Below are 23,977 nucleotides of genomic sequence, written 5' to 3'. Positions count from 1 at the left end.
TAGGCTACTGCGCTGCATAACATACAAGTTTGATTTGAAGTTATTATGAAAATAAATCGGGTTGCGCCGGCATATTTTCAAACATGGCGGGTAATGGCGGAAAATAAATACAACACAAGTGCTGCGAGTACTCGACCAATCAGAAATGTTCAGCGCTGCAAGCTCCACCCAAAAGGTTCCTGTACTTTCGGAAAGTACTACCCCCCGAGCAGGAACGTTTTGGGGGGTAAAACAAAGCCCCCAGAACTAAATTTAGACCCTAGTTCCTGCGGTGGAAACGCACTGAGTTCCTCAAAAGGTTCCTAGTTCCGGGGTATAGTTCCTGCGGTGGAAACGCGGCTTATGTCTCTGCTCATGCTACAGAAACTGTTCGCTCCGTTCAGCACAAAGTTGACTTTGCGTTGGCGGCAACCACACATCACAATTTCTGCAGGAATTGTCTAGTTAGTGTGGTTGCCTTAGGGCAACTACACTATTATTATTGCACATATTATTTATTTATTATTATTAGTGTGGTTGCCTTAGGGCAACTACACTATTATTATTGCACATATTATTATTATTAGTGTGGTTGCCTTAGGGCAACTACACTATTATTATTGCACATATTTATTAGTGTGGTTGCCTTAGGGCAACTACACTATTATTATTGCACATATTATTTATTTATTATTATTATTCCACCCATTTTTTGGACCGCTACTCCTCCCAGAGTTTTCACACCACATACACGTGCCATATGTCAAAATGACCGGCTTCTTTGGGAATCGTGTGCTATTACTTTGTGGAAAGTTTCGCTGCACGGTTTTTGAGAAATATTAATTTTTATGCCCAATTTTTCCCCATAGAGATGAATGGAGAAGGTGACGTCATTCATATGCGAACGGTGAAGTTACAGCATTGGTCGGCTTTGCACACGTGATGCGGTCAGCTCTACGGTCTCAGCAGGCAGGATTGGAAATAGCTGATTGCGGAAGTGAAAGAACGATATTCAAAATGAAAAATTACAAATGAAAACGCTGTCAGCTAGGTATATCAACAAACATATGGCTTAGGCATAACCAGAAGTCCTCAATAATAATAGTATTTCACGAGACATTACGCTAATTCGTTGACGACGTTTCGTCACATGCAGCGTCTTAGAATGCTAGTGCTAACAAACAGTGAATGGCTTTAATGTGATAATGAGAGCACTTTCGGTTGACCTAAAAAAACGATATTAAAAAACCAACAATATACGTGCTGTTATACCTGGTTAGAAAGCTTATGCTCTCAGCTACTGAATAAACGAATTTTCAAACAAGCCAGACTTTGCGTATTTGCATGCTAGTGCTAACAAAGAGCGAATACGTTCTATGACATGATGACATAGCTTTCGGTTGACCTAAAAAAACGATATTAAAAAAACAAAAATAGACGTGCTGTTATACCTGGTTAGAAAGCTTATGCTCTCAGCTACTGAATAAACGAATTTTCAAACAAGCCAGACTTTGCGTGTTTGCATGCTAGTGCTAACAAAGAGCGAATACGTTCTATGACATGATGACATAGCTTTCGGTTGACCTAAAAAAATGATATTAAAAAAACTAAAATAGACGTGCTGTTATACCTGGTTAGAAAGCTTATGCTCTCAGCTACTGAATAAACGAATTTTCAAACAAGCCAGACTTTGCGTATTTGCATGCTAGTGCTAACAAAGAGCGAATGCGTTCTATGACATAGCTTTCGGTTGACCTAAAAAAACGATATTCCAAAACCTAAAATAGACGTGCTGTTATACCTGGTTAGAAAGCTTATGCTCTCAGCTACTGAATAAACGAATTTTCAAACAAGCCAGACTTTGCGTATTTGCATGCTAGTGCTAACAAAGAGCGAATACGTTCTATGACATGATGACATAGCTTTCGGTTGACCTAAAAAAAACGATATTAAAAAAACAAAAATAGACGTGCTGTTATACCTGGTTAGAAAGCTTATGCTCTTACCTACTGAATAAACGAGTTCTCAACCAAGCCAGACTGTACTAAAATGTGCTACAACGCCGTCAACAACACGTGTGCAGCAGCTTCTGGTCCGGTCTAACTCCACAAATTTGGGTCGGCTAACATGTAATAGGCTATCCTGTGTCTATGACTTCGTATCTAAGGTAACAGATTAAACTCTGAATTGCAGCACAGTTAAATGTTTTTATTTGAATGGTACAAATGAGCAAAACTTAACGTAAAACCATAAATCAATCGAATTAATCTCCCTAGCCCTGTCTTGCTTTTTAAAATGGTGCGGTTGTGCAGTGTAAATATAAAGGTTTTTCCAAGACCGTCTGAACTGGCCAGCTAGCTTTATGATTCGCCGCCACTCGTCACAGCATACTGTGAGTAAATCGCTGATCTGAAGTATTGATGAAGGGTTAATTTAGCTCTGAATATGTGTGTTGCATGTCAACTCGTTGCCCTGATGTTATAGCATACCATACTCTGTCTCTGCTTATACTACAGAAACTGTTCACTCCGTTCAGCACAAAGTCGACTTTGCGTTGGCGGCAACCACACTTCACAATTTCTGCAGGAATTGTCTAGTTATTATTATTATTCCACCCATTTTTTGGACCGCTACTCCTCCCAGAGTTTTCACACCACATACGCGTGCAATATGTCAAATCGATTGGCTTGATCGGGAATGGTATGCTATTACTTTTTGGAAAGTTTGGGTGTACGGTTTTTGAAAAATTTGAATTTTTGTGGGCAATTTTTCCCATAGAGAATGAATGGCGGAATGTTCACCTTTGTGATGTCACAATGCTCTGTCTTCTCACCCTTGTGATGTCACAATGGTCTGTCTTCTGGCAGCAGTACTCTGGTCTCTCTCTAGATTTGAACATTCTGCCATTCATCTCTATGGGGAAAAATTGCCCACAAATTGTGCAATGCCTCATTGGACATAGTAGAGAGTCCTTTGTCCATTGGTGGAGATCAGCCTCGCCCCCCTTCCTGATTGGCCGATGTTTGATATTTCATAACTTTTGAACCGTTTGTCATAGAGAACTATGGGTCGCGTCATTGGACTCAGTAAATACCTAGCAACCGCCTAGAACTCCATAGCAACCCCCTAGCAACATCCTAGCAACCGGCTCTAACTCCATAGCAACGACCTAGCAACCCATAACAACCAGCTAGAAAACCCTAGCAACCATCTAGAATTCCATAGCAACCACCTGGAAATCTATAGCAAATGCCTAGCAACACCCTAGCAACCGCCTATAACTCCATAGCAACCACCTAGCAACATCCTAGCAACCACTTAAAATACCCTAGCAACCACCTAGCAACACCCTAGCAACCACCTGGAACACCATAGCAACCACCTAGCAACACCCTAGCAACAATCTGGAACACCATAACAACTGCCTAGCAACACCCTAGCAACCACATGGAACACCATAGCAACGACCTAGCAACACCCTAGCAACCACCTAGAACTCCATAGCAACCACCTAGCAACACCCTAGCAACCGCCTAGAACTCCATAGCAACAACCTAGCAACACCATAGCAACCGCCTAGAACTCCATAGCAACCACCTAGCAACACCCTAGCAACCACCTAGAACTCCATAGCAACCACCTAGCAACACCCTAGCAAGGGCCTAGAACTCCATAGCAACCACCTAGCAACACCATAGCAACTGCCTAGAACTCCATAGCAACCACCTAGAACTCCATAGCAAACACCTAGCAACACCATAGCAACGGCCTAGAACTCCATAGCAACCACCTAGCAACACCCTAGCAACCACCTAGAACTCCATAGCAACCACCTAGCAACACCATAGCAACGGCCTTGAACTCCATAGCAACCACCTAGCAACACCCTAGCAACCACCTAGCAACACCATAGCAACTGCCTAGAACTCCATAGCAACCACTTAGCAACACCCTAGCAACCACCTGGAACACCATAACAACTGCCTAGCAACACCCTAGCAACCGCCTAGAACTCCATAGCAACCACCTACCAACCACTTAGCATACCCTAGCAACCACCTAGCAATGCCCTAGCAACCACCGGGAGCTCAATAGCAACCACCTGAAACTTCATAGCAACCACCTAGCACCACCCTAGCGACCGCCTAGAATTCCATGAAACCACTTAGAACTCCATAGAACCACCTAGCAACACCCTAGCAACTGCCTCCGATATCATAGCAACTACCTACCACTGTTCACTCCGTTCAGCACAAAGTCGACTTTGCGTTGGCGGCAACCACACTTCACAATTTCTGCAGGAATTGTCTAGTTATTGCACATATTATTATTCATATATTTTATTCTTTCCACCCATTTTTTGGACCGCTACTCCTCCCAGAGTTTTCACACCACATACACGTGCCATATGTCAAAATGACCGGCTTCTTTGGGAATCGTGTGCTATTACTTTGTGGAAAGTTTCGCTGCACGGTTTTTGAGAAATATTAATTTTTATGCCCAATTTTTCCCCATAGAGATGAATGGAGAAGGTGACGTCATTCATATGCGAACGGTGAAGTTACAGCATTGGTCGGCTTTGCACACGTGATGCGGTCAGCTCTACGGTCTCAGCAGGCAGGATAGGAAATAGCTGATTGCGGAAGTGAAAGAACGATATTCAAAATGAAAAATTACAAATGAAAACGCTGTCAGCTAGGTATATCAACAAACATATGGCTTAGGCATACCCAGAAGTCCTCAATAATAATAGTATTTCACGAGACATTACGCTAATTCGTTGACGACGTTTCGTCACATGCAGCGTCTTAGAATGCTAGTGCTAACAAACAGTGAACGGCTTTAATGCGATAATGAGAGCACTTTCGGTTGACCTAAAAAAACGATATTAAAAAAACAAAAATAGACGTGCTGTTATACCTGGTTAGAAAGCTTATGCTCTCAGCTACTGAATAAACGAATTCTCAAACAAGCCAGACTGTACTGAAAACTGGAACAACGCCGTCAACAGCACGTGTGCAGCAGCTTCAGGTCCGGTCTAACTCCAGAAATTTGGGTCAGCTAACACGTAGTAGGCTATCCTGTGTCTATGAGTTCGTATCTAAGGTAACAGATTAAACTCTGAATTGCAGCACAGTTAAATGTTTTTATTTGAATGGTAAAAATGAGCTGAACTTAACGTAAAACCATAAATCAATCACATTAATCTCCCTAGCCCTGTCTTGCTTTTTAAAATGGAGCGGTTGTGCAGTGCAGATATAACGTTTTTCCAAGACCCTCTGAAGTGGCCAGCTAGCTTTATGATTCGCCGTCACTCGTCACAGCATACCGTGAGTAAATCGCTGATCTCAAGTATTGATGAAGGGTTAATTTAGCTCTGAATATGTGTGTTGCAAATGAACTCGTTGCCGTGATGTTATAGCATGTATAGCATACTCTGTCTCTGCTTATACTACAGAAACTGTTCACTCCGTTGAGCACAAAGTTGACTGCGTTGGCGGCAACCACACTTCACAATTTCTGCAGGAATTGTCTAGTTAGTGTGGTTGCCTTAGGGCAACTACACTATTATTATTGCACATATTATTATTATTAGTGTGGTTGCCTTAGGGCAACTACACTATTATTATTGCACATATTATTTATTTATTAGTGTGGTTGCCTTAGGGCAACTACACTATTATTATTGCACATATTTATTATTATTATTAGTGTGGTTGCCTTAGGGCAACTACACTATTATTATTGCACATATTATTATTAGTGTGGTTGCCTTAGGGCAACTACACTATTATTATTAGTGTGGTTGCCTTAGGGCAACTACACTATTATTATTGCACATATTATTATTATTAGTGTGGTTGCCTTAGGGCAACTACACTATTATTATTGCACATATTATTATTATTAGTGTGGTTGCCTTAGGGCAACTACACTATTATTATTGCACATATTATTATTATTATTATTTTTATTTATTCCACGCATTTTTGGACCGCTACTCCTCCCACAGTTTTCGCGTTACATACACGTGCAATATGTCAAATCGAGCGGCTTGATCGGGAATGGTGTGCTATTACTTTTTGGAAAGATTGAGTGGACGATTTTGGAAAAATTTGAATTTTTGTGGGCAATTTTTCCCATAGAGAATGAATGGCGGAATGTTCACCATTGTGATGTCACAATGCTCTGTCTTCTCACCCTTGTGATGTCACAATGGTCTCTTCTAGCAGCAGTACTCTGGTCTCTCTCTAGATTTGAACATTCTGCCATTCATCTCTATAGGGAAAAAATTCCCGCAAATTGTGCAATGCCTCATTGGCCATGGTAGAGAGTCCCTTGTCCATTGGTGTAGATCAGCCTCGCCCCCCTTCCTGATTGGCCGATGTTTGATATTCCATAACTTTTGAACCGTTTGTCATAGAGAACTATGGGTGGCGACATTGGACTCAGTAAAGACCTAGCAACCGCCTAAAACTCCATAGCAACCCCTAGCAACATCCTAGCAACCAGCTCTAACTCCATAGCAACAACCTAGCAACACCATAACAACCGCCTAAAACTCCCTAGCAACCGTCTCGAATTCCATAGCAACCACCTGGAACACCATAGCAAATGCCTAGCAACACCCTAGCAACTGGCTATAACACCATAGCAACCACCTAGCAACACCATAGTAACCACCTAGAACACCATAGCAACCACTTAGCAACACCCTAGCAACCACCTGGAATACCATAGCAACCACCTAGCAACACCCTAGCAACAATCTGGAACACCATAACAACTGCCTAGCAACACCCTAGCAACCACATGGAACACCATAGCAACGACCTAGCAACACCCTAGCAACCACCTGGAACACCATAACAACCGCCTAGCAACACCCTAGCAACCACCTAGAACACCATAGCAACCACCTAGCAACACCCTAGCAACAATCTGGAACACCATAACAACTGCCTAGCAACACCCTAGCAACCACATGGAACACCATAGCAACGACCTAGCAACACCCTAGCAACCACCTAGAACTCCATAGCAACCACCTAGCAACACCCTAGCAACCACCTAGAACTCCATAGCAACCACCTAGCAACACCATAGCAACCACTTAGAATACCCTAGCAACCCCCTAGAAACACCCTAGCAACCACCTATAACTCCATAGCAACCACCTAGCAACATCCTAGCAACCACCTAGAATACCCTAGCAACACCCTACCAACCGCCTAGAACTCCATAGCAACCGCCTAGCAACACCCTAGCAACCACCTAGAACTCCATAGCAACCACCTAGCAACACCCTAGCAACCGCCTAGAACTCCATAGCAACCACCTAGCAACACCCTAGCAACACCCTAGCAACCACCTAGAACTCCATAGCAACCACCTAGCAACCACTTTGAATACCCTAGCAACCCCCTAGCAACCCCCTAGCAACCACCTAGAACTCCATAGCAACCACCTAGCAACACCCTAGCAACCGCCTAGAACTCCATAGCAACCACCTAGCAACACCATAGCAACCGCCTAGAACTCCATAGCAACCACCGAGCAACACCCTAGCAACCACCTAGAACTCAATAGCAACCACCTAGCAACACCCTAGCAACGGCCTAGAACTCCATAGCAACCACCTAGCAACACCATAGCAACCACCTAGAATTCCATAGCAACCACCTAGCAACACCATAGCAACTGCCTTGAACTCAATAGCAACCACCTAGCAACACCATAGCAACCACCTAGAACTCCATAGCAACCACCTAGCAACATCCTAGCAACCACTTTGAATACCCTAGCAACCCCCTAGCAACACCCTAGCAACCACCTAGAACTCCATAGCAACCACCTAGCAACACCCTAGCAACCGCCTAGAACTCCATAGCAACCACCTAGCAACACCGTAGCAATGGCCTAGAACTCCATAGCAACCACCTAGCAACACCATAGCAACCGCCTAGAATTCCATAGCAACCACCTAGCAACACCATAGCAACTGCCTAGAACTCAATAGCAACCACCTAGCAACACCCTTGCAACCACCTGGAACACCAATCGCAACCACCTAGCAACACCCTAGCAACCACTTGGAACACCATAACAACTGCCTAGCAACACCCTAGCAACCACCTATAACTCCATAGCAACCACCTAGCAACATCCTAGCAACCACTTAGAATACCCTAGCAACCCCCTAGCAACCACCTGGAACTCCATAGCAACCACCTAACAACACACTAGCAACCACCTGGAACACCATAGCAAATGCCTAGCAACACCCTAGCAACCAGCTATAACTCCATAGCAAATGCCTAGCAACACCCTAGCAACTGCCTATAACTCCATAGCAACCACCTAGCAACATCCTAGCAGCCACCTAGAATACCCTTGCAACACCCTAGCAACTGCCTAAAACTCCATAGCAAATGCCTAGCAACACCCTAGCAACCGGCTATAACTCCATAGCAACCACCTAGCAACACCCTAGCAACCACCTAGAACTCCATAGCAACCACCTAGCAACACCCTAGCAACGGCCTAGAACTCCATAGCAACCGCCTAGAACTCCATAGCAACCACCTAGCAACATCCTAGCAACCACTTAGCATACCCTAGCAACCACCTAGCAATGCCCTAGCAACCACCTGGAGCTCAATAGCAACCACCTGAAACTCCATAGCAACCACCTAGCACCACCCTAGCGACGGCCTAGAATTCCATGAAACCACTTAGAACTCCATAGAACCACCTAGCAACACCCTAGCAACTGCCTCAGACATCATAGCAACTACCTACCACTTTTCACTCCGTTCAGCACAAAGTCGACTTTGCGTTGGCGGCAACCACACTTCACAATTTCTGCAGGAATTGTCTAGTTAGTGTGGTTGCCTTAGGGCAACTACACTATTATTATTGCACATATTATTAGTGTGGTTGCCTTAGGGCAACTACACTATTATTATTGCACATATTATTAGTGTGGTTGCCTTAGGGCAACTACACTATTATTATTGCACATATTATTATTATTTTTTTTATTATTCTATCTTTCCACCCATTTTTTGGACCGCTACTCCTCCCAGAGTTTTCGCACCACATACACGTGCAATATGTCAAATCGAGCGGCTTGATCGGGAATGGTGTGCTATTACTTTGTGGAAAGATTGGTTGCACGGTTTTTGAAAAATTTGAATTTTTCTGGGCAATTTTTCCCATAGAGAATGAATGGCGGAATGTTCACCTTTGTGATGTCACAATGCTCTGTCTTCTCACCCTTGTGATGTCACAATGCCCTGTCTTCTGGCAGCAGTACTCTGGTCTCTCTCTAGATTTGAACATTCGGCCATTCATCTCTATGGGGAAAAATTGCCCACAAATTGTGCAATGCCTCATTGGACATGGTAGAGAGTCCATTGTCCATTGGTGGAGATCAGCCTCGCCCCATTCCTGATTGGCTGATGTTTGATATTTCATAACTTTTGAACCGTTTGTCATAGAGAACTATGGGTCGCGTCATTGGACTCAGTAAAGACCTAGCAACCGCCTAGAACTCCATAGCAACCCCCTAGCAACACCCTAGCAACCACCTAAAACACCCTAGCAACGGCCTAGAACTCCATAGCAACCACCTAACAACACACTAGCAACCACCTATAACTCCATAGCAACCGCCTAGCAACACCCTAGCAACCGCCTATAACTCCATAGCAACCACCTAGCAACACCCTAGCAACCGCCTAGAACTCCATAGCAACCACCTAGCAACACCCTAGCAACCACCTAGAATTCCATAGCAACCACCTAGCAACACCCTAGCAACGGCCTAGAACTCCATAGCAACCACCTAGCAACACCCTAGCAACCACCTAGAACTCCATAGCAACCACTTGGCAACACCATAGCAACCACTTAGAATACCCTAGCAACACCCTAGAAACACCCTAGCAACCACCTAGCAACACCCTAGCAACCGCCTAGAACTCCATAGCAACCGCCTAGCAACACCCTAGCAACACCCTAGCAACCACCTAGAACTCCATAGCAACCACCTAGCAACACCCTAGCAACCGCCTAGAACTCCATAGCAACCACCTAGCAACACCATAGCAACCGCCTAGAACTCCATAGCAACCACCTAGCAACACCCTAGCAACCACCTAGAACTCCATAGCAACCACCTATCAACACCCTAGCAACGGCCTAGAACTCCATAGCAACCACCTAGCAACACCATAGCAACCACCTAGAACTCCATAGCAACCACCTAGCAACATCCTAGCAACCACTTCGAATACCCTAGCAACCCCCTAGCAACACCCTAGCAACCACCTAGAACTCCATAGCAACCACCTAGCAACACCCTAGCAACCACCTAGAACTCCATAGCAACCACCTAGCAACACCATAGCAACCACCTAGAACTCCATAGCAACCACCTAGCAACACCCTAGCAACCACCTAGAACTTCATAGCAACCACCTAGCAACACCCTAGCAACCGCCTAGAATTCCATAGCAACCACCTAGCAACACCATAGCAACTGCCTAGAACTCAATAGCAACCACCTAGCAACACCCTAGCAACCACCTGGAACACCATAGCATCCACCTAGCAACACCCTAGCAACCACTTGGAACACCATAACAACTGCCTAGCAACACCCTAGCAACCACCTATAACTCCATAGCAACCACCTAGAAACATCCTAGCAACCACTTAGAATACCCTAGCATCCCCCTAGCAATCACCTGGAACTCCATAGTAACCACCTAACAACACACTAGCAACCACCTGGAACACCATAGCAAATGCCTAGCAACACCCTAGCAACCAGCTATAACTCCATAGCAAATGCCTAGCAACACCCTAGCAACTGCCTATAACTCCATAGCAACCACCTAGCAACATCCTAGCAGCCACCTAGAATACCCTTGCAACACCCTAGCAACTGCCTATAACTCCATTGCAAATGCCTAGCAACACCCTAGCAACCGGCTATAACTCCATAGCAACCACCTAGCAACACCCTAGCAACCACCTGGAACACCATAACAACTGCCTAGCTACACCCTAGCAACCGCCTAGAACTCCATAGCAACCACCTAGCAACATCCTAGCAACCACTGAGCATACCCTAGCAACCACCTAGCAATGCCCTAGCAACCACCTGGAGCTCAATAGCAACCACCTGAAACTCCAGAGCAACCACCTAGCACCACCCTAGCGACCGCCTAGAATTCCATGAAACCACTTAGAACTCCATAGAACCACCTAGCAACACCCTAGCAACTGCCTCAGACATCATAGCAACTACCTATCACTGTTCACTCCGTTCAGCACAAAGTCGACTTTGCGTTGGCGGCAACCACACTTCACAATTTCTGCAGGAATTGTCTAGTTTATTTATTATTATTATTATTATTATTATTCCACCCATTTTTTGGACCGCTACTCCTCCCAGAGTTTTCGCACCACATACATGTGCAATATGTCAAATCGAGCGGCCTGATCGGGAATGGTGTGCTATTACTTTGTGGAAAGTTTGGGTGGACGGTTTTTGAAATATTTGAATTTTTGTGGGCAATTTTTCCCATAGAGAATGAATGGCGGAATGTTCACCTTTGTGATGTCACAATGCTCTGTCTTCTCACCCTTGTGATGTCACAATGGTCTGTCTTCTAGCAGCAGTGCTCTGGTCTCTCTCTAGATTTGAACATTCTGCCATTCATCTCTATGGGGAAAAATTGCCCACAAATTGTGCAATGCCTCATTGGACATGGTCGAGAGTCCTATGTCCATTGGTGTAGATCAGCCTCGCCCCTCTTCCTGATTGGCCGATGTTTGATATTTCATAACTTTTGAACCGTTTGTCATAGAGAACTCTGGGTCGCATCATTGGACTCAGTAAAGACCTAGCAACGGCCTAGAACTCCATAGAAACCCCCTACCAACCCCATAGCAACTACCTAGAACTGCATAGCAACGGCCTAGAACTCCATAGTAACCACCTACAAACACATTAGCAACCACCTGGAACACCGTAGCAAATGCCTGGCAACACCCTAGCAGCCGGCTATAACGCCATAGCAACCACATAGCAACACCATAGCAACCACCTGGAACACCATAGCAACCACCTAGCAACACCCTAGCAACCACCTAGAATACCCTAGCAACCACCTAGCAACACCCTAGCAACCACCTAGAATACCCTAGCAACCACCTAGCAACACCCTAGCAACCACCTGGAACACCATAACTGCCTAGCAACACCCTAGCAACCGCCTAGAACTCCATAGCAACCACCTACCAACCACTTAGCATACCCTAGCAACCACCTAGCAATGCCCTAGCAACCACCTGGAGCTATATAGCAACCACCTGAAACTCCATAGCAACCACCTAGCACCACCCTAGCGACCGCCTAGAATTCCATGAAACCACTTAGAACTCCATAGAACCACCTAGCAACACCCTAGCAACTGCCTCAGACATCATAGCAACTACCTACCACTGTTCACTCCGTTCAGCACAAAGTCGACTTTGCGTTGGCGGCAACCACACTTCACAATTTCTGCAGGAATTGTCTAGTTAGTGTGGTTGCCTAAGGGCAACTACACTATTATTATTGCACATATTATTATTATTATTTATTATTTATTCCACGCATTTTTTGGACCGCTACTCCTCCCACAGTTTTAGCGCTACATACACGTACAATAAATCAAATCGAGCGGCTTGATCGGGAATGGTGTGCTATTACTTTTTGGAAAGATTGAGTGGACGGTTTTGGAAATATTTGAATTTTTGTGGGCAATTTTTCCCATAGAGAATGAATGGCGGAATGTTCACCTTTGTGATGTCACAATGCTCTGTCTTCTCACCCTTGTGATGTCACAATGGTCTGTCTTCTAGCAGCAGTACTCTGGTATCTCTCTAGATTTGAACATTCTGCCATTCATCTCTATAGGGAAAAAATTCCCGCAAACTGTGCAATGCCTCATTGGCCATGGTAGAGAGTCCCTTGTCCATTGGTGTAGATCAGCCTCGCCCCCCTTCCTGATTGGCCGATGTTTGATATTCCATAACTTTTGAACCGTTTGTCATAGAGAACTATGGGTGGCGACATTGGACTCAGTAAAGACCTAGCAACTGCCTAGAACTCCATAGCAACCCCTAGCAACATCCTAGCAACCGGCTCTAACTCCATAGCAACAACCTAGCAACACCCTAGCAACCGGCTATTACTCCATAGCAACCACCTAGCAACACCATAGCAACCACCTAGAACTCCATAGCAACCACCTAGCAACACCCTAGCAACCACCTGGAACACCATAGCAACCACCTAGCAACACCCTAGCAACGACCTGGAACACCATAGCAACCAGCTAGCAACACCTTAGCAACCACCTGGAACACCATAGCAACCACCTAGCAACACCATAGCAACCGCCTAGAACTCCATAGCAACAACCTAGCAACACCCTAGCAACCGGTATTACTCCATAGCAACCACCTAGCAACACCATAGCAACCACCTAGAACTCCATAGCAACCACCTAGCAACACCCTAGCAACCACCTGGAACACCATAGCTACCACCTAGCAACACCCTAGCAACAATCTGGAACACCATAACAACTGCCTAGCAACACCCTAGCAACCACATGGAACACCAAAGCAACGACCTAGCAACACCCTAGCAACCACCTAGAACTCCATAGCAACCACCTAGCAACACCCTAGCAACCGCCTAGAACTCCATAGCAACCACCTAGCAATACCCTAGCAACCATCTAGAACTCCTTAGCAACCACCTAGCAACACCCTAGCAACGGCCTAGAACTCCATAGCAACGACCTAGCAACACCATAGCAACCGCCTAGAACTCCATAGCAACCACCTAGCAACACCCTAGCAACCACCTAGCAACACCCTAGCAACCGCCTAGAACTCCATAGCAACCACCGAGCAACACCCTAGCAACCACCTAGAACTCCATAGCAACCACCTAGCAACACCCTAGCAACGGCCTAGAACTCCCTAGCAACCACCTAGCAACACCATAGCAACCGCCTAGAACTCCATAGCAACCACCTGGAACACCATAGCAACCAACTAGCAACACCATAGCAACCACTTGGAACACCATAACAACTGCCTAGCAACACCCTAGCAACCACTTGGAACACAATAGCAACCACCTAGCAACACCCTAGCAACCACCTAGAACTCCATAGCAACCACCTAGCAACACCATAGCAACCGCCTAGAACTCCATAGCAACCACCTAGCAACACCCTAGCAACCACCTAGCAACACCATAGCAACCGCCTAGAACTCCATAGCAACCACCTAGCAACACCCTAGCAACCACCTGGAACACCATAGCAACCACCTAGCAACACCTTAGCAACCACTTGGAACACCATAACAACTGCCTAGCAACACCCTAGCAACCGCTTGGAACACCATAACAACTGCCTAGCAACACCCTAGCAACCGCCTATAACTTCATAGCAACCACCTAGAATACCCTAGCAACCCCCAAGCAACCACCTGGAACTCCATAGCAACCACCCAACAACACACTAGCAACCACCTGGAACACCATAGCAAATGCCTAGCAACACCCTAGCAACCAGCTATAACTCCAAAGCAACCACCTAGCAACACCAGAGCAACCACCTAGAACTCCATAGCAACCACCTAGCAACACCCTAGCAACCACCTGGAACACCATAGCAACCACCTAGCAACACCCTAGCAACCACCTGTAACACCATAACAACTGCCTAGCAACACTATAGCAACAACCTAGCAACATGCTAGCAACCACCTAGCAACACCCTAGCAACCGCCTATAACTCCATAGCAACCACCTAGCAACATCCTAGCAGCCACCTAGAATACCCTAGCAACACCCTAGCAACCGGCTATAACTCCATAGCAACCACCTAGCAACACCCTAGCAACCACCTGGAACACCATAACAACTGCCTAGCAACACCCTAGCAACCGCCTAGAACTCCATAGCAACCACCTACCAACCACTTAGCATACCCTAGCAACCACCTAGCAATGCCCTAGCAACCACCTGGAGCTCAACAGCAACCACCTGAAACTCCATAGCAACCACCTAGCACCACCCTAGCGACTGCCTAGAATTCCATGAAACCACTTAGAACTCCATAGAACCACCTAGCAACACCCTAGCAACTGCCTCAGACATCATAGCAACTACTTACCACTGTTCACTCCGTTCAGCACAAAGTCGACTTTGCGTTGGCGGCAACCACACTTCACAATTTCTGCAGGAATTGTCTAGTTAGTGTGGTTGCCTTAGGGCAACTACACTATTATTATCGCACATATTATTATTATTATTCATATATTTTATTCTTTCCACCCATTTTTTGGACCGCTACTCCTCCCAGAGTTTTCACACCACATACACGTGCCATATGTCAAAATGACCGGCTTCTTTGGGAATCGTGTGCTATTACTTTGTGGAAAGTTTCGCTGCACGGTTTTTGAGAAATATTAATTTTTATGCCCAATTTTTCCCCATAGAGATGAATGGAGAAGGTGACGTCATTCATATGCGAACGGTGAAGTTACAGCATTGGTCGGCTTTGCACACGTGATGCGGTCAGCTCTACGGTCTCAGCAGGCAGGATAGGAAATAGCTGATTGCGGAAGTGAAAGAACGATATTCAAAATGAAAAATTACAAATGAAAACGCTGTCAGCTAGGTATATCAACAAACATATGGCTTAGGCATAACCAGAAGTCCTCAATAATAATAGTATTTCACGAGACATTACGCTAATTCGTTGACGACGTTTCGTCACATGCAGCGTCTTAGAATGCTAGTGCTAACACACAGTGAATGGCTTTTATGCGATAATGAGAGCACTTTCGGTTGACCTAAAAAAAACGATATTAAAAAACCAACAATATACGTGCTGTTATACCTGGTTAGAAAGCTTATGCTCTCAGCTACTGAATAAACGAATTTTCAAACAAGCCAGACTTTCCGTCTTTGCATGCTAGTGCTAACAAAGAGCGAATACGTTCTATGACATGATGACATAGCTTTCGGTTGACCTAAAAAAACGATATTAAAAAAACAAAAATAGACGTGCTGTTATACCTGGTTAGAAAGCTTATGCTCTCAGCTACTGAATAAACGAATTTTCAAACAAGCCAGACTTTGCGTATTTGCATACTAGTGCTAACAAAGAGCGAATACGTTCTATGACATGATGACATAGCTTTCGGTTGACCTAAAAAAACGATATTAAAAAAACAAAAATAGACGTGCTGTTATACCTGGTTAGAAAGCTTATGCTCTCAGCTACTGAATAAACGAATTTTCGAACAAGCCAGACTTTACTGAAAAGTGCAACAACGCCGTCAACAAAACGTGTGCAGCAGCTTCAGGTCCGGTCTTACTCCAGAAAAAGACGTCAGCTTGTAATACCACACATACTGCATTGAGTGCTCTGTAAGTTTGTAGTACAAACTGCCTTTATCTACACATCGTCGATCTAATAGGTGAGAGAATAAGCTTTCTAACAATGTATAATATGTCAATTTTGACTTTTGTAATACCGTTTTATGTTCCATCGAGTTGGAAACTTTGGTCTCTTTATAACTGCATTACGCATTCAGCTAGTGAAAGCAACGCTTTCTCACCCCAACGCATTTGCTACAGTACACAACTCCGCTCGCTTGTTCATGCACCCCTCGTTATAACAGAAGTTACTAGTACTGGCTACCAGCCGATGCTTATTCACAGAAGCCGTATGCAACTATTTTAACACATTTCTCGCCTCATTTTCTTTCTTAGAAATTTGGGTCGGCTAACACGTAATAGGCTTACCTCTGTCTATGAGTTGGTATCTAAGGTAACAGATTAAACTCTGAATTGCAGCCCAGTTAAATGTTTTTATTTGAATGGTACAAATGAGCTGAACTTAACTTAACACCATCAATCAATCAAATTAATCTCCCTAGCCCTGTCTTGATTTTTAAAATGGTGCGGTGGCGCAGTGTACATATAGGGTTTTTCTAGACCCTCTTAACTGGCCAGCTAGCTTTGTGATTCGCCGTCACTCGTCACAGCATACTGTGCGTAAAACACTGATCTCAAGTATTGATGAAGGGTTCATTTAGCTCTGAATATGCGTGTTGCATATCAACTCGTTGCCGTGATGTTATAGCATGTATACCACACTCTGTCTCTGCTTATACTACAGAAACTGTTCGCTCCGTTCAGCACAAAGTCCACTTTGCGTTGGCGGCAACCACACTTCACAATTTCTGCAGGAATTGTCTAGTTATTATTATTCTATCTTTCCACCCATTTTTTGGACCGCTACTCCTCCCAGAGTTTTCACACCACATACACGTGCCATATGTCAAAATGACCGGCTTCTTTGGGAATCGTGTGCTATTACTTTGTGGAAAGTTTCGCTGCACGGTTTTTGAGAAATATTAATTTTTATGCCCAATTTTTCCCCATAGAGATGAATGGAGAAGGTGACGTCATTCATATGCGAACGGTGAAGTTACAGCATTGGTCGGCTTTGCACACGTGATGCGGTCAGCTCTACGGTCTCAGCAGGCAGGATAGGAAATAGCTGATTGCGGAAGTGAAAGAACGATATTCCAAATGCAAAATTACAAATGAAAACGCTGTCAGCTAGGTATATCAACAAACATATGGCTTAGGCATACCCAGAAGTCCTCAATAATAATAGTATTTCACGAGACATTACGCTAATTCGTTGACGACGTTTCGTCACATGCAGCGTCTTAGAATGCTAGTGCTAACAAACAGTGAACGGCTTTAATGCGAAAATGAGAGCACTTTCGGTTGACCTAAAAAAACGATATAAAAAAACCAACAATATACGTGCTGTTATACCTGGTTAGAAAGCTTATGCTCTCAGCTACTGAATAAACGAATTTTCAAACAAGCCAGACTTTGCGTATTTGCATGCTAGTGCTAACAAAGAGCGAATACGTTCTATGACATGATGACATAGCTTTCGGTTGACCTAAAAAAACGATATTAAAAAAACAAAAATAGACGTGCTGTTATACCTGGTTAGAAAGCTTATGCTCTCAGCTACTGAATGAACGAATTTTCAAACAAGCCAGACTTTCCGTCTTTGCATGCTAGTGCTAACAAAGAGCGAATACGTTCTATGACATGATGACATAGCTTTCGGTTGACCTAAAAAAACGATATTAAAAAAAACAAAAATAGACGTGCTGTTATACCTGGTTAGAAAGCTTATGCTCTCAGCTACTGAATAAACGAATTTTCAAACAAGCCAGACTTTGCGTATTTGCATGCTAGTGCTAACAAAGCGAATACGTTCTATGACATGATGACATAGCTTTCGGTTGACCTAAAAAAACGATATTAAAAAAACAAAAATAGACGTGCTGTTATACCTGGTTAGAAAGTTTATGCTCTCAGCTACTGAATAAACGAATTCTCAAACAAGCCAGACTGTACTGAAAACTGGAACAACGCCGTCAACAGCACATGTGCAGCAGCTTCAGGTCCGGTCTAACTCCAGAAATTTGGGTCAGCTAACACGTAGTAGGCTATCCTGTGTCTATGAGTTCGTATCTAAGGTGACAGATTAAACTCTGAATTGCAGCACAGTTAAATGTTTTTATTTGAATGGTAAAAATGAGCTGAACTTAACGTAAAACCATAAATCAATCACATTAATCTCCCTAGCCCTGTCTTGCTTTTTAAAATGGAGCGGTTGTGCAGTGCAGATATAACGTTTTTCCAAGACCCTCTGAAGTGGCCAGCTAGCTTTATGATTCGCCGTCACTCGTCACAGCATACCGTGAGTAAATCGCTGATCTCAAGTATTGATGAAGGGTTAATTTAGCTCTGAATACGTGTGTTGCAAATGAACTCGTTGCCGTGATGTTATATCATGTATACCATACTATGTCTCTGCTCATGCTACAGAAACTGTTCGCTCCGTTCAGCACAAAGTTGACTTTGCGTTGGCGGCAACCACACATCACAATTTCTGCAGGAATTGTCTAGTTAGTGTGGTTGCCTTAGGGCAACTACACTATTATTATTGCACATATTATTTATTTATTATTATTATTATTCCACCCATTTTTTGGACCGCTACTCCTCCCAGAGTTTTCGCACCACATACACGTGCAATATGTCAAATCGAGCGGCCTGATCGGGAATGGTGTGCTATTACTTTTTGGAAAGTTTGGGTGGACGGTTTTTGAAAAATTTGAATTTTTGTGGGCAATTTTTCCCATAGAGAATGAATGGCGGAATGTTCACCTTTGTGATGTCACAATGCTCTGTCTTCTCACCCTTGTGATGTCACAATGGTCTGTCTTCTAGCAGCAGTACTCTGGTCTCTCTATAGATTTGAACATTCTGCCATTCATCTCTATAGGGAAAAAATGCCCACAAATTGTGCAATGCCTCATTGGCCATGGTAGAGAGTCCCTTGTCCATTCGTGTAGATCAGCCTCGCCCCCCTTCCTGATTGGCCGATTTTTGATATTCCATAACTTTTGAACCGTTTGTCATAAAGAACTATGTGTCGCGACATTGGACTCAGTAAAGACCTAGCAACCGCCTAGAACTCCATAGCAACCCCCTAGCAACACCCTAGCAACCACCTAGCAACACCATAGCAACGGTCTAGAACTCCATAGCAACCACCTAGCAACACACTAGCAAACACCTGGAACACCATAGCAAATGCCTGACAACACCCTAGCAACCGGCTATAACGCCATAGCAACCACCTAGAACACCATAGCAACCACCTAGCAACACCCTAGCAACCACCTGGAACACCATAGCAACCACCTAGCAACACCCTAGCAACAATCTGGAACACCATAACAACTGCCTAGCAACACCCTAGCAACCACATGGAACACCATAGCAACGACCTGGCAACACCCTAGCAACCGGCTATAACGCCATAGCAACCACCTAGCAACACGCTAGCAACCACCTGGATCACCATAGACACCACCTAGCAACACCATAGCAACAATCTGGAACACCATAACAACTGCCTAGCAACACCCTAGCAACCACATGGAACACCATAGCAACGACCTAGCAACACCCTTGCAACCACCTGGAACACCATAACAACTGCCTAGCAACACCCTAGCAACCGCCTAAAACTCCATAGCAACCACCTAGCAACATCCTAGCAACCACTTAGAATACCCTAGCAAACACCTAGCAACACCCTAGCAACCACCTGAACACCATAGCAACCACCTAGCAACACCCTAGCAACAATCTGGAACACCATAACAACTGCCTAGCAACACCCTAGCAACCACATGGAACACCATAGCAACGACCTAGCAACACCCTAGTAACCACCTAAAACTCCATAGTAACCACCTAGCAACACCCTAGCAAGCACGTAGAACTCCATAGCAACCACCTAGCAAAACCATAGCAACCACCTAGAACTCCATAGCAACCACCTAGCAACACCCTAGCAACCACATGGAACACCATAGCAATGACCTGGCAACACCCTAGCAACCGGCTATAACGCCATAGCAACCACCTAGCAACACCCTAGCAACCACCTAGCAACACCATAGCAACAATCTGGAACACCATAACAACTGCCTAGCAACACCCTAGCAACCACATGGAACACCATAGCAACGACCTAGCAACACCCTAGCAACCGCCTAAAACTCCATAGCAACCACCTAGCAACATCCTAGCAACCACTTAGAATACCCTAGCAAACACCTAGCAACACCCTAGCAACCACCTGGAACACCATAGCAACCACCTAGCAACACCCTAGCAACAATCTGGAACACCATAACAACTGCCTAGCAACACCCTAGCAACCACATGGAACACCATAGCAACGCCCTAGCAACACCCTAGCAACCACCTAAAACTCCATAGCAACCACCTAGCAACACCCTAGCAACCACCTAGAACTCCATAGCAACCACCTAGCAAAACCATAGCAACCGCCTAGAACTCCATAGCAACCACCTAGCAACACCCTAGCAACCACTTAGATCTCCATAGCAACCCGCTAGCAACACCCTAGCAACAACCTAGAACTCCATAGCAACCACCTTACAACACACTAGCAACCACCTGGAACACCATAGCAAATACTGGCAACACCCTAGCAACCACCTAGCAACACCATAGCAACCACCTGGAACACCATAGCAACCACCTAGCAACACCCTAGCAACCACCTGGAACACCATAACAACTGCCTAGCAACACCCTAGCAACCACCTATAACTCCATAGCAACCACCTAGCAACATCCTAGCAAACACCTAGAATACCCTAGCAACACCCTAGCAACTGCCTATAACTCCATAGCAACCACCTAGCAACATCCTAGCAACCACTTAGAATACCAAAGCAACCACCTAGAAACACCCTAGCAACCACCCTGAACACCATAACAACTGCCTAGCAACACCCTAGCAACTGCCTAGAACTCCATAGCAACCACCTTGCAACACCCTAGCAACAACCTGGAACACCATAGCAACCACCTAGCAACACCCTAGCAACCACCTGGAACACCATAACAACTGCCTAGCAACACCATAGCAACCACCTAGCAACATCCTAGCAACCACCTAGAACTCCATAGCAACCACGTAGCAACACCCTAGCAACCACCTGGAACACCATAACAACTGCCTAGCAACACCATAGCAACCACTTAGAATACCCTAGCAACCTCCTAGCAACACCCTAGCAACCACCTAGAACTCCATAGCAACCACCTAACAACACCATAGTAACCACCTAGAACTCCATAGCAATCACCTAGCAACATCCTAGCAACCAATTAGAATGCCCTAGCAACCCCCTAGCAACACCCTAGCAACCGGCTATAACTCCATAGCAACCACCTAGCAACACCATCGTAACCACCTAAAACTCCTTAGCATCCACCAAGCAACACCCTAGCAACCACCTAGAATACCCTAGAAACCACCAGGAATACCATAACAACTGCCTAGCAACACCCTTGCATCCACCCGAAACTTCATAGCAACCACCTAGCAACACCCTAGCAACTGCCTCAATCTTCATAGCAACTACCTACCACTGTTCACTCTGTTCAGCTGAAAGTCAACTTTGCATGGGCGGCAACCACACTTCACAATTTCTGCAGGAATTGTCTAGTTATTATTATTTCTTTCCACCCATTTTTTGGACCGCTACTCCTCCCAGAGTTTTCGCACCACATACACGTGCAATATGTCAAATCGAGCGGCTTGATCGGGAATGGTGTGCTATTACTTTGTGGAAAGATTGGTTGCACGGTTTTTGAAAAATTTGAATTTTTGTGGGCAATTTTTCCCATAGAGAATGAATGGCGGAATGTTCACCTTTGTGATGTCACAATGCTCTGTCTTCTCACCCTTGTGATGTCACAATGCCCTGTGTTCTGGCAGCAGTACTCTGGTCTCTCTCTAGATTTGAACATTCTGCCATTCATCTCTATAGGGAAAAAATTCCCGCAAATTGTGCAATGCCTCATTGGCCATGGTAGAGAGTCCCTTGTCCATTGGTGTAGATCAGCCTCGCCCCCCTTCCTGATTGGCCGATGTTTGATATTTCATAACTTTTGAACCGTTTGTCATAGAGAACTATGGGTGGCGACATTGGACTCAGTAAAGACCTAGCAACCGCCTAGAACTCCATAGCAACCTCTAGCAACATCCTAGCAACCGACTCTAACTCCATAGCAACCACCTAGCAACACCCTAGCAACCACCTGGAACACCATAGCAACCACCTAGCAACACCCTAGCAACGACCTGGAACACCATAGCAACCAGCTAGCAACACCTTAGCAACCACCTGGAACACCATAGCAACCACCTAGCAACACCATAGCAACCGCCTAGAACTCCATAGCAACCACCTAGCAACACCCTAGCAACCACCTAGAACTCCATAGCAACAACCTAACAACACACTAGCAACCACCTGGAACACCATAGCAAATGCCTGGCTACACCCTAGCAACCACCTAGAACTCCATAGCAACCACCTAGCAACACCATAGCAACCACCTAGCAACCACCTGGAACACCATAACAACAGCCTAGCAACACCCTAGCAACCGCTTAAAACTCCATAGCAACCACCTAGCAACATCCTAGCAACCACTTAGAATACCCTAGCAACCCCCAAGCAACACCCTAGCAACCACCTAGAACTCCATAGCAACCACCTAACAACACACTAGCAACCACCTGGAACACCATTGCAAATGCCTGGCTACACCCTAGCAACCACCTAGAACTCCATAGCAACCACCTAGCAACACCATAGCAACCACCTAGCAACACCCTAGCAACCACCTGGAACACCATAACTGCCTAGCAACACCCTAGCAACTGCCTATAACTCCATAGCAACCACCTAGCAACATCCTAGCAACCACCTAGAATACCCTAGCAACACCCTAGCAACCGCCTATAACTCCATAGCAACCACCTAGCAACATCCTAGCAACCACTTAGAATACCCTAGCAACCCCCTAGCAACCACCTAGAACTCCATAGCAACCACCTAGCAACACCATAGCAACCGCCTAGAACTCCATAGCAACCACCTAGCAACATCCTAGTAACCACTTAGAATACCCTAGCAACCACCTAGCAATGCCCTAGCAACCACCTGGAGCTCAATAGCAACCACCTGAAACTCCATAGCAACCACCTAGCACCACCCTAGCGACCGCCTAGAATTCCATGAAACCACCTAGAACTCCATAGAACCACCTAGCAACACCCTAGCAACTGCCTCAAACATCATAGCAACTACCTACCACTGTTCACTCTGTTCAACAGAAAGTCGACTTTGCATTGGCGGCAACCACACTTCACAATTTCTGCAGGAATTGTCTAGTTATTATTAT

The 23,977-nt window shown here is 45.1% G+C and overlaps 1 protein-coding gene across 4 annotated transcripts in view; it reads right to left on the bottom strand.

Moving 5' to 3' along the window:
• Positions 1–23,977, bottom strand: part of LOC118206293 — a 130,636-nt gene that overhangs the window by 34,077 nt on the left and 72,582 nt on the right. The window lies entirely within an intron of this gene.

The sequence above is a fragment of the Anguilla anguilla genome, chromosome 10 (genome assembly GCF_013347855.1).
Source record: "Anguilla anguilla isolate fAngAng1 chromosome 10, fAngAng1.pri, whole genome shotgun sequence".
NCBI lineage: Eukaryota > Metazoa > Chordata > Actinopteri > Anguilliformes > Anguillidae > Anguilla > Anguilla anguilla.
Note: the sequence above shows the minus strand (reverse complement) of the source record. Positions and strands in the feature narration are given on the sequence as shown.